This window comes from Eulemur rufifrons, unplaced genomic scaffold (genome assembly GCF_041146395.1).
Source record: "Eulemur rufifrons isolate Redbay unplaced genomic scaffold, OSU_ERuf_1 scaffold_123, whole genome shotgun sequence".
NCBI lineage: Eukaryota > Metazoa > Chordata > Mammalia > Primates > Lemuridae > Eulemur > Eulemur rufifrons.
The window spans coordinates 305,263-316,180 of record NW_027182905.1 but is presented as its reverse complement, the minus strand read 5'-3'; the positions used below and the strand labels follow the sequence as shown (position 1 = coordinate 316,180).

General features: G+C 36.1%; 1 long non-coding RNA gene across 1 annotated transcript; it reads right to left on the bottom strand.

Annotated features, from left to right (window-relative positions):
* Positions 1–868: 868 nt before the first annotated feature.
* Positions 869–10,645, bottom strand: LOC138379710 (uncharacterized). The gene is made up of 3 exons (XR_011232272.1): positions 10,574–10,645; positions 2,420–2,478; positions 869–1,283 (listed from the first exon to the last, which is right to left on the bottom strand). It is a non-coding gene; the product is annotated as an uncharacterized lncRNA (long non-coding RNA).
* Between the last annotated feature and the right edge of the window lie 273 nt (positions 10,646–10,918).

Here is a 10,918-nt window from a genome sequence, read left to right as displayed (position 1 = left end):
AGCCTATGTCTCTTTCGTGGGAAGTTTAAGCCATTCACATTTGAGAGAATTGATAAGTGGGGCAGATTTCTGTTCACCCTGTTGAGTTGAACTTTGTTGCTCTGTTTTCTCCTTTGAGCCATTGTGGTATCTGGCCTTTGACCTTTAGCTTTTGGATGATTTTACATTGGTGAGTGTTTATTGTGGGGATCCATGTGTAACACAATTTCAGGGATGTGGAAACGGCCCAAGTGATCATCAATACAAGAGTGGATTAGTGAAGTGTGATGTATGTATACGATGGAGCTTTCTGCTAAGCCACAGAGGGCAGTGGTGATCTAGCGCCTCTTGTATTGTCCTGGATAGAGCTGGAGCCCATTCTACTGGGTGAAGTATCACAAGAATGGAGGGACAAGCACCACATGTCCTCACCACCAAGTTGGTATTGACTGATCAACACTTAGGTACACATTTAATGGTAAGATTCATCAGGTGTTGAGTGGATGGGGGGAGGTAGGGATGGGTGTATACACATCTAATGGGTGCAGTGTGCACTGTCTGGGGCACAGACATGCTTGAAGCTGTGACTCGGGTGGCAAGGGCAATGTATGTAGCCTGAACATTTGTACCCCCGTAACATGCTGAAATAAGAAAGAAAAAAAAAACTTAAAAAGAAGTCCTAAGCAAGAGTTCAATAGGCCAAACAAACCAAGCTAAGTTCTAAAAATATTCTAAAAACTTTCCAAAGTTATTTCCACTTTCCACTAACGTGATAACCTGCAGAGCAGTTCATTTACGTGGATTTACCACTAGAAAATGTTTCTGAAGTTTTTTACACTCTGCTGACATATAGAATGGGATGGTGTATTTCTCTTTTATTATGTTTGCTTACAGTTCCTTTGGGGAGGGAGCAAGGAAAGAAAAGTAGTGAGTCAAGTTTTAGGTTAAAAACAACAAAAAAATTACTGAAACCCCTAAACTGATATAATGTTAAAAATATAAACCCATGTAATTTTATGAAACTCTTTTTAGTTTTGTATAGTACATTGATGCAACTGTTTCCTACACCTTAAGGTTTGCCTTACCAAAGGGAAGGGTGCCAATGACCAGCAGAGAGAGGATCACCCCGAGGCTCCACACATCAACCTCAGGGCCATGACATCTCTTGCACTGGAAGAGCTCGGGGGCTGTGTGTGGAGCAGTGCCGCAAAGGTTTCCAGTTGAGTGCCCAAAGTACATTCGTTGCTGAGGCTGAAATCTGTTATTTTGGTGTTATACTTGTCATCTAATAACAGATTCTCCAGCTAGAGGGAAAACATCAAGACAAAAATAAAATTTAACTGAAATTAGGCATTTCATAAAAAAGCTTTTGTAATGATATAAAGTTAATATCTCCTAATTAATGAAATGAGAAAACATTTTTTTAGAGAGAAAAAAGGGGAGATAGATTGGAACTCCTAATTTTATAACATTAAGAATCAATAACAGATTTGAAGTGCTAGAATAATAATCATTAATTCTTATGCTAATTTAAACATCAAATGCCCCAAGATCAAGAAAAATTTTGACAGGCTTTTTTCATTTGTTTGTTTTTTAGAGACAGGATCTCACACTGTCACCCAGGCTGGAGTGCAATGGTACAAGCACAGCTCACACTGCAAAATCAACCTCCTGGGCTGAAGCAATCCTCCTGCCTCAGTCTCCTAAGTAGCTGGGACTACAGGTGCATGCCACCATGCCTGACTAATTTTTTATTTTATTTTTCTTGTACAGATAGGTTTTTTATGTTGCCCAGGCTGGTCTTGAACTCCTCACCTCAAGTGATCCTCCTGCCTTGGTCTCCCAAAGTGCTAGGATTACAGGCCTGAACCACCACTCCCCACCTATTCTCTTAATACAAAATCTTACTCATTTCCTGGATCAAGATGAGTACTATTTCTTTTAGAGGGAGATCTCCCCGTGTTTAAAATGAATGATCCAGAGAGTTTCTTTTATACCAAGCTCAACATTTTTATATGTTCTTTACACTAGATTTATATTAAATACTTATGGATTAAGCAAGAAAGACTAAAAGAACTCTTTCTTTTAAAAAATCTGAGTGTTTTGAACTTCCACATTTAGCTATGAAGGAGTGACTAGTTTTGTATTTTCTCTTTAACCATCAACAATTCAAATTCTGAACAAAATATATGAAGCAAACGTTTTCAGGCATTGGATGACAGAAAGCATGGGCCATAATCCTTTAAAGAAGGGGAACAAGTGAAGTGAACTCAACTTTTCCTCTGTGTTCTGCCCACAGGTGCTCCCTGGACTACAGAAGATAGAGCCCAAGTAGAGACTAAGAGGCTTCTGAAGCAGCTGAGAAGGTTGGAATTTGTAGGACAAGGAACCATTGAGGAGGCATTGTATTAACAGGAGAAAAGAGGAGAGAAATGCTTACGAGGTAATTCCTCTTGGAGCCTTGGCTGAGGATGGAATGTATGTACACAGGGCATGGATCTGCAAGACACAGCAAAAGCAAAAAGTGACAGGACTGAAAGGAGAAGTAGACAAGTGCAAATTATAGCTGGAGATTTTAATCACTCTTTCACCAACTGACAGAACAAAAAGACAAAATAAAATCATCATGGATATGAAACGTTTGAGCAGTACTATCAGCCAACTTGACCTACCTGATGTTTAGAGACACTAACCCAACAACTGAAGAGTCCACATTCAAGTACACATGGAATGTTCACCAAGATAGACTACATGCTGGGCCATAAAATATATCTCAAATTTCAAAACATTGAAATCATATAGAGTATGTTCTTTGACCACAGCAGAATGAAACTGGAAATGAGTCTAACAATAAAATATTTTTAAAAAATAAAGCCCAAATATTTTGAATATTAAACAACAGACCTCTAAGTAACCCATGGGTCAAAGAAAAAACCCCAAGAGAAATTTTAAAATATTTTACACTGAATGATAATGAAAATACAACATATCAAAATTTTTGAGATGTAACTAACACAATGCCTAGGGAGAAATTTAAAGCCTAAAATGATTATATTAGAAAGGAAGTAAAGTTTAAAATCAGTGATCTTAGTGTACACTTGAAGAGGTCGGGGGAGGGGGGGGAAAGCAACTTAGAAAGTGACTAGAAGAAAAGAACTAATAATAGTAATAAAAAAGGCCGGGCGTTGTGGCTCACGCCTGTAATCCTAGCACGCTGGGAGGCCGAGGTGGGTGGATCGTTTGAGCTCAGGAGTTCGAGACCAGCCTGAGCAAGAGCGAGACCCCATCTCTACTAAAAATAGAAAGAAATTATATGGACAGCTAAATATATATATAGAAAAAAAAATTAGCCGGGCATGGTGGTGCATGCCTGTAGTCCCAGCTACTTGGGAGGCTGAGACAGGAGGATCGCTTGAGCTCAGGAGTTTGAGGTTGCTGTGAGCTAGGCTGACGCCACGGCACTCACTCTAGCCTGGGCAACAGAGTGAGACTCTGTCTCAAAAAAAAAAAAAAAAAAAAAAAAGTAATAAAAAAGATAAATCATAGAAATAATAAATCAAGTTATTTAAAGCAAAACATCAATTCTTTGAAAAGATTAATAAAATTAAGACAAACTGATAAAGAAAAAAATAGAGAAGAGACAAATTACAATTATCAGGTATAAAAAAGGAGACATCACAAGAAATTCAATAGGATGAAAGATAGTAAGGAAATATTATAATAGGCTTTATGCCAATAAATTTGACAACTTAAGAAAAAATGTACAAATTCTTGAAAAAAACTACTTTTACCAAAACTGATACAACGAGAAATACAAAATCTGTACAACTCTATAATTGCTAAAGAAATTGAATTGGTAATTTTAAAAAACCTCTCAAGAAGAAAACTTAAGTCCGGGTGATTTCACTTGTGCATTCTGTCACAAATCTAAGGCAGAGGCCAGATGGTGGCTCACACCTGTAATCCTAGCACTTTGGGAGACTGAGGTGGAAGGATCACTTGAGGCCAGGAGTTCAATACCCTCCTGGGCAACAGAGCAAGATCCCATCTCTACAAAACAATGGAAAAATTAGCCAGGTGTGGTGGCGAGGGCCTGTAGTCCCTGCTACTCAGGCAGGTGAGGCAGGAGGATTGTTTAAGCCCAGAAGTTTGAGATTGCAGTGAGCTCTGATGACGCCACTGCCCCTTCAGCCCGGGGAACAGACTGAGGATTGTTTCCAAAAAAAAAAAAAAAAAAAAAACGAAAACAAAAAAACCAGTTGATTGGTTAAAAATCAATGTAATTCACCATATTAACAGAATGAAGGGAAAAAGTTATATCTCAATAGATACAGAAAAAGTATTTCACAAAATTCAATATCCACTTATGAAAAACTTCAGCAAACTATAAAAGAAGAGAATTCTCTCAATCTGATAAAGAAAATCTACAAAAAAATTATAGCTGACTTTATACTTAATGATTGAAAGACTGAATGCTTCCCCCTGTGACTGTGAACAAGACAAGTATCTTCACTCCTGCTGCTTCTATGCAGCATTGCATTGGATGTTCTAACTGGTTTAATAAAGGAAGAAAAAGGAATAAAAGTTTAAAGGTGGAACAGAAGAAGTAAAAATGTCACAAACAACATGATTGCCTGCATAGGGATTCCTAAGGAATCTAAAAAAAAATTAAAAAAAAAAAAAAAAAAACGATTGGAAATAGTAAGTGAATTAGCAAGGTTTCAGGACAAAAGAGAAATAATAAAAAAGTTCCTATTTCTATATTATGGCAAAGAACAATTGTAAGTTAAAAAAATCACTGTGATTTAAAATATTGTCAAAAACCATGAAATCGCAGCGATAAATTTAATGAAATAAGCGTAAGACCTGTATACTGACAACTAGAAAGCACTGCGGAGAGAAATTAAAGAAGACCTATTTAGGAGATGTATACATGTTCAGAGACTGACAGACTCAATGTTCTTAAGATGTTAATTATGCTCCCTCACTTCCAGTTATCTCTAGATTGAAAGCAATCCTTATCAAAATCCCAGCAGCATGTAGGTGAACAATGACCAGCTGATTCTCAAATTTATATAGAAACACAAAGGACCTAGAATAGCCAAAATTTTCTTGAAAAGGATGGTCAAAGTCGGAGGACTTACACTTCCTGATTGTAAGGTCTACAATATCACTGCAGTAATCAAGACAGTGATTATTCATATAATGATAACAATTGAACAGAATATCAAGTTCAGAATCAGATCCTCACATATATGGTCAATTGATTTTCAAGGATCAATGCAGGATAGTCCTAAAGGGTGCTGAATCAACATGAGAATATATGCATATAAAAAAAAACCCACAACCTTTCCCTTATACCATTTATTAATATTTCACTGAATTCTTTTTTGTTTGAGTCAGTTTTAGCATTGATTTTTCTGGGATTTTCCAGGTACTCTATGCCATCATCTGCAATTAGAGGGAGTTTTTTCTTTTATCTTGACTTACTCTTACACCTCTAATTAATTTCTCTTGTCAAACTGCCTGGCTATCACCTGTAGGAAAATGTTGCAAAGTAGCGGAGCTAGTAGGCATGTTTGCCTTGCTCCAGATCTTAGTCGAAAGTGCCTGTGTTGGTTCTCTATTAAATACGGTACTAGTTTTACAACTAAGCTATCTGTATTTTATCATGTTCAAATAGTATCCCTCCAATTTCTATTTCCTGAGTGTTTTTATCATGAATTGGTATTGAATTTTGGTAAGACTTTCCCTGTATCTCTGGAAATAATCAAATAAGTCATGTCTTAGATGTATTAATATGGCATATATTATTAGGTGTCCTCATATTGAACCAACCTTCCATTCCTAGAATAAATTCGACTTGGTAATGGTGTAGTACCTTCTTACTATGGTGTTGGATTTTCTGATAATATTTTCTTTTTTTTTTTTTTTTTTTTTTTGAGACAGAGTCTCACTCTGTTGCCCGGGCTAGAGTGAGTGCCGTGGCGTCAGTCTAGCTCACAGCAACCTCAAACTCCTGGGCTTAAGCGATCCTACTGCCTCAGCCTCCCGAGTAGCTGGGACTACAGGCATGCGCCACCATGCCCGGCTAATTTTTTGTATATATATATATTTTAGTTGTCCATATAATTTCTTTCTATTTTTAGTAGAGATGGGGTCTCACTCTTGCTCAGGCTGGTCTCGAACTCCTGAGCTCAAATGATCCGCCCACCTCGGCCTCCCAGAGTGCTAGGATTACAGGCGTGAGCCACCACGCCCGGCCTCTGATAATATTTTCTTTTGAGTGATACTGGTGTCAAGTTTTCTGTCTCTATACTGTCATTACCCAGTTTAAATATCAGTGTCACATTTGCTTCATAAAAATAATTAAGAAGTTTTTCTTCTTTCAAGGTTCTGGAGCATTGGGACTATCTAGTCTTTGAATGTTTGGTAGAATTCTGTGAAACCATATGGACTTGGAGATTTGTTGGGATAGTTCCTTAAATAACTTCCTCTGTTTTTCTATGGAAATTGTCTATTTAAGTTATCTAACTCTAATGTGCTTAATTTCAGTAATCTGGTTTTCCTTAGGAAATTATCCATTTCACTTAGGTTTTCAAATTTATTTCAGTACAGCGGGGATAACTCAACTCTATCACATTATTTTCTACTTATACATAATTTATTTGTGTAGAGCAGGGATCAGCAAACCTTTCCTTAATGGGCCACATAGTAAATATTTTAGGTTATAGGCCAGATGACCTCTCTCTTTGGTACTCAACTTGCCATTGTAGTCCAAAAGCAGCCACAGACAATATGTAAATAAATGGGCATGGCTGTATAACTTTACTTACAAAAACAGCCAGCCAGTCTATGGGCTGTAGTTGGCCAACCCTTGACAAAAGTGCAACAAAGTACTCTCTTATGATTTTTAAAATTTGTTTTAATAATGATTTCTCCCTCATTTTATAGGTTGTGCTTTCTCTTATTTTCTCTTGTCAAACTGTATGGCTATCACCTGTGGGAAAATGCTGCAAAGTAGTGGAGATAGTAGGCATGTTTGCCTTGTTCCTGATCTTAGTAGAAAATGTCTATGTTGGTTCTCTATTAAATAAGATACTAGTTTTACAACTAAGCTAGATATATTTCCTTTTTTTTTTTTTTTTTTGAGACAGGGTCACACTCTGTCACCTGGGCTAGAGTATAGTGGTGTCATCATAGCTCACTGCAACCTCAAGCTCCTAGGCTCAAGCAATCCTCCTGCCTCAGCCTTCCAAGTAGCTGGGACTACAGGCACTCGCCACCATGCCCAGCTAATTTTTTTCTATTTTTAGTAGAGACGAGGTCTCGCTCTTGCTCAGACTGGTCTCAAACTCCTGGCCTCAAGTGATCCTCCCTCCTCAACCTCCCAAAGTGCAAGGATTACAGGTGTCAGCCACCATGCCCAGCCTCTCATTTCTTCTTTATCAAGTTAGTTAATATTTTATCTCTTTTGTTGTTTCAAAAAGCAAATATTTTTATCAACTAGATATTGTTTTCCTATTCTTCTCTTCATTAATTTCTGCTTTTATTTTATTTCCTTCCTATTTTTTTTCATTTACTTTGTTATTTTTGTTTTCTAAACTGGAAATTTAACTCACTTATCTTCACTTTTATTAATAGATGTTTTTTGTGCACTGACTTCCTCTAATCAATGATTCAAAGACATCCCTTATATTCTGATATGTAGTGTTTTCAATATCATTATTTCTTAAAAATTCTGTAATTTCAGCATGTATTTCTCCCTTTGCCTAGAAGTTATTTAGAAGTTTTAAAATTTCCAAGTGACGGACCTTTCTGACTTTTATTTTTGTTAGTAAATCCTAGGTTTATGACATTGTATTACTAACAAGAGTGTTAGTTGTAATATTTCTATTTCATAAATGTTACTGTTGTGCCCTTTGTGACCTAATACTTAATCAGTTTTTGTGAATAAGCCATATAGTCTCCATAACCAGGGAGCAAATTTTATGTACATATACCTCCATAAGATAAAAATTTCACAGTGTCCTTTGTCACATTTAATGCTTTGGGGATTGAGTTCTATTTTTTTGATATCACAATTGCTACTCCTGCTCAATTTTTGTTTCCATTTATGTGATATGCTTTTGTCCAATAGTTTATGTTTAGCTTCTCTGAATCACTTTATTTTAGATATGTCTCTTGTCTCCTCAAAGTTTTTGTTTTTATAAGCCAAACTGAAACTAATGTACTTGGTCTCAAATTTTCTACTTACGCATATTGTTATATTACCTTATTATAAGATGTATATTACTTTCTCATTTATTTTTTAGAAGTTAGAGAGCAGGGATTGGTATTTCTATTTTTGTTCTACTGATTACTTCCACACTTAAATTTTCACAATACCCTTAGTTATTCCACTGTCTTATTTAACCTTTTACTATCTGGTTTGTCAGCATTTTTTTCCCCCTCAGTATTCTTTAAAACCCACCTATTACCAACACATTATCCTCTTTTCTCCTCCCATCTTTTTAGTTGCAATATTGTACTTTCTTACAATATGCAACAGTTAGACATTAGTCTTCTACACTGGTCCTCACCTTCTTAATCCTTTTGCTGAAACTTTCCCATCATCAATTGTTTGGATGAAGCTCACCCTCTAATATATTCCTCAGAAATGGCTGGTGGATACAGAAATTACCCAAGTTCTTGTATGTTGAAAACTTTTTTTCTACAGCTTTGCTATTTGAAGGATATCTCAATTGGCTATAAAATCCATAGTTCACACTTTCCTTGAGTTTTAAAAAAGATACACCTCCATTGTTGCCTTGCTTTGTATGTCAGTTTTGCAATGTCTGATGCTTTTTGTAAGTTTGCCTTTGCCTTTTTAAGTTATGTGTTCTTTTTGACTGGAAGACTTGATGATTTTATCTCTTAAATCTAACAGTTTTACTAAGACATATCTCAGAGTTGATAATTATGGGTTAATTTTTCCAGGTACCCAGTAAGTCCTTTCAGTTAGTAGATTTAGGTTTTTTTCCATTTCTGGAATTTTTTCCTAGATTATATTTTTAAATAGTAATTCTGTTCCATTGCTTTTTCTTCTTCAGGAACTCTGATAATATGAACATTATGTCTTCTTTGCCTGTCTTCCATTCCCAATACTTTCTCTGACTCATTTACCTTTTTATGTCATTTTCAATTCTCTTGGTTGTTTTCATACCTTTCTTCATTTCCCTTTATTAAATTTTTATTTAAACCTATACTCCCTTGACTATCTCATCTTTGTTGACTTATAATTTGTCTTTTCTTCCATTTCTTCCCTGCATTTCATTAATTTTTTTCATTTCTCTCTTTTTCATCATTTCCATTCTTAGTTTTAAAATTTCTAATCCAAAGTGTTTTTAAACCTTCAAATGCTTGTTTGAGTACACTCAATTCTGTGTGGAGTGTAGACTTACAGGTTTCCTTCTGTCTCCTGGTTGTTTTCTAGGGAGAAGGAGGTAGTCTCCCAGGGAGATTTGTATAAACAGTTGTTTGCTGATTTTCTGCAGTAAGTTCTCTTTGGATTTTATTTCCTCTTGTTCATTTTTGTGACACTTGGGAGGACGGGGGTGGTAGTTTACAAGATTATCCAGTTTAATGTCATCCTAGCAAAGCCCACATGAAGCCTTTCATAGTGCTGCAAGTGTTGCTACTGTAAATGTTAGCAATGAGGATCCGGGGGCACAGATTTGGCAGTTACCTCAAAAGGAAACCAAGGTAGAGTTGAAATAACTAACCAAATATTTGAAGGGGATACAAGGGTAGGATCAAGAATGGCAGAACACAGATGAGGTGGTGTGAAATATAGTGAATTTCACTATAATGTGCACAATTGTTCTATTGTATTATCGTGGAGCATTGCTTCTCAAAGTGTAGTAGGCAAGCAGGAATTGATCTGTGAGCTTTATGCTATCCAATCAGTATAGAAAATGGAAATTAAGTGTTTAGAAATGTTCATAAGTTGATAGTAATTTTATGTCTGTTGAATTTAATAAAAAAATTGAACTCACATTGTCTGTTTTAATTTCTTTTTTAATGATTCTTGTATAGTATTTTACAAAAGTATGAATCTGTCAAAGAGTAAAAATTTTAAAAACTGATCCTTTACCACAGATAGTTCAAGAACACTACCAGAGTATTTAGCTTGCACCCCAAATTTAAGTAGATTAACTCTACCTTTGTAAATACATGTTAAAAAATAAACACAAATTTGAATATGGACTGGAATATTAGAGATTAACTATTTATTGTTAATTTTCTTAGGTTTACTAATACCACACTAATTATGTAGGAGAATGATATTTTGTAGATATGTAGGAGCTACCTGCTGATATATCTGGGGGTAAGTTATCATGATGTCTGCAACTTGTTGAATGGTATAAGCAAAAGAAAAGACACACAGCAGGCAACTCATGCACATATGGCTAAAGCAAATATGGCCAAATTAACAGTGGTTGAATTTAAGGAGTGGGTATGTGGATAATGATACTATATTTTCAACTTTTCAAAACATAAAGTAGGAAAAAAATGTTTAAATAGTACATAACAAATGCAAAGTCCTCCATACCCCAAAGTCACCAGGTCAGGATCCTCCAGATGACTTCTGGATCCTCGCCTTCCTCAAAGCATTTCATTTTATCAAGGCTAAAACAAAAAGGGAAAGCAATACTTTAAGGTTGGCCATGCATCTTGTCCAAAGCGAGTCAGGGTTGTGTTCTAAATACATCGCTGTATTAAGCAGTCAAATAAAATCCAAAAAGCAACTCAGAGAAGAGGCCAGAACTCAAGGCAATGATTTCCATGCTGATTATTTTATGAAAAGCATAAATAGCCCATGAAGGCAACCAGTATCATTAAATAGAGCTGGGGCGGCTCTAGCGCGCTGCGGCAGGTCGGGCTGGGTTCCCGGAGC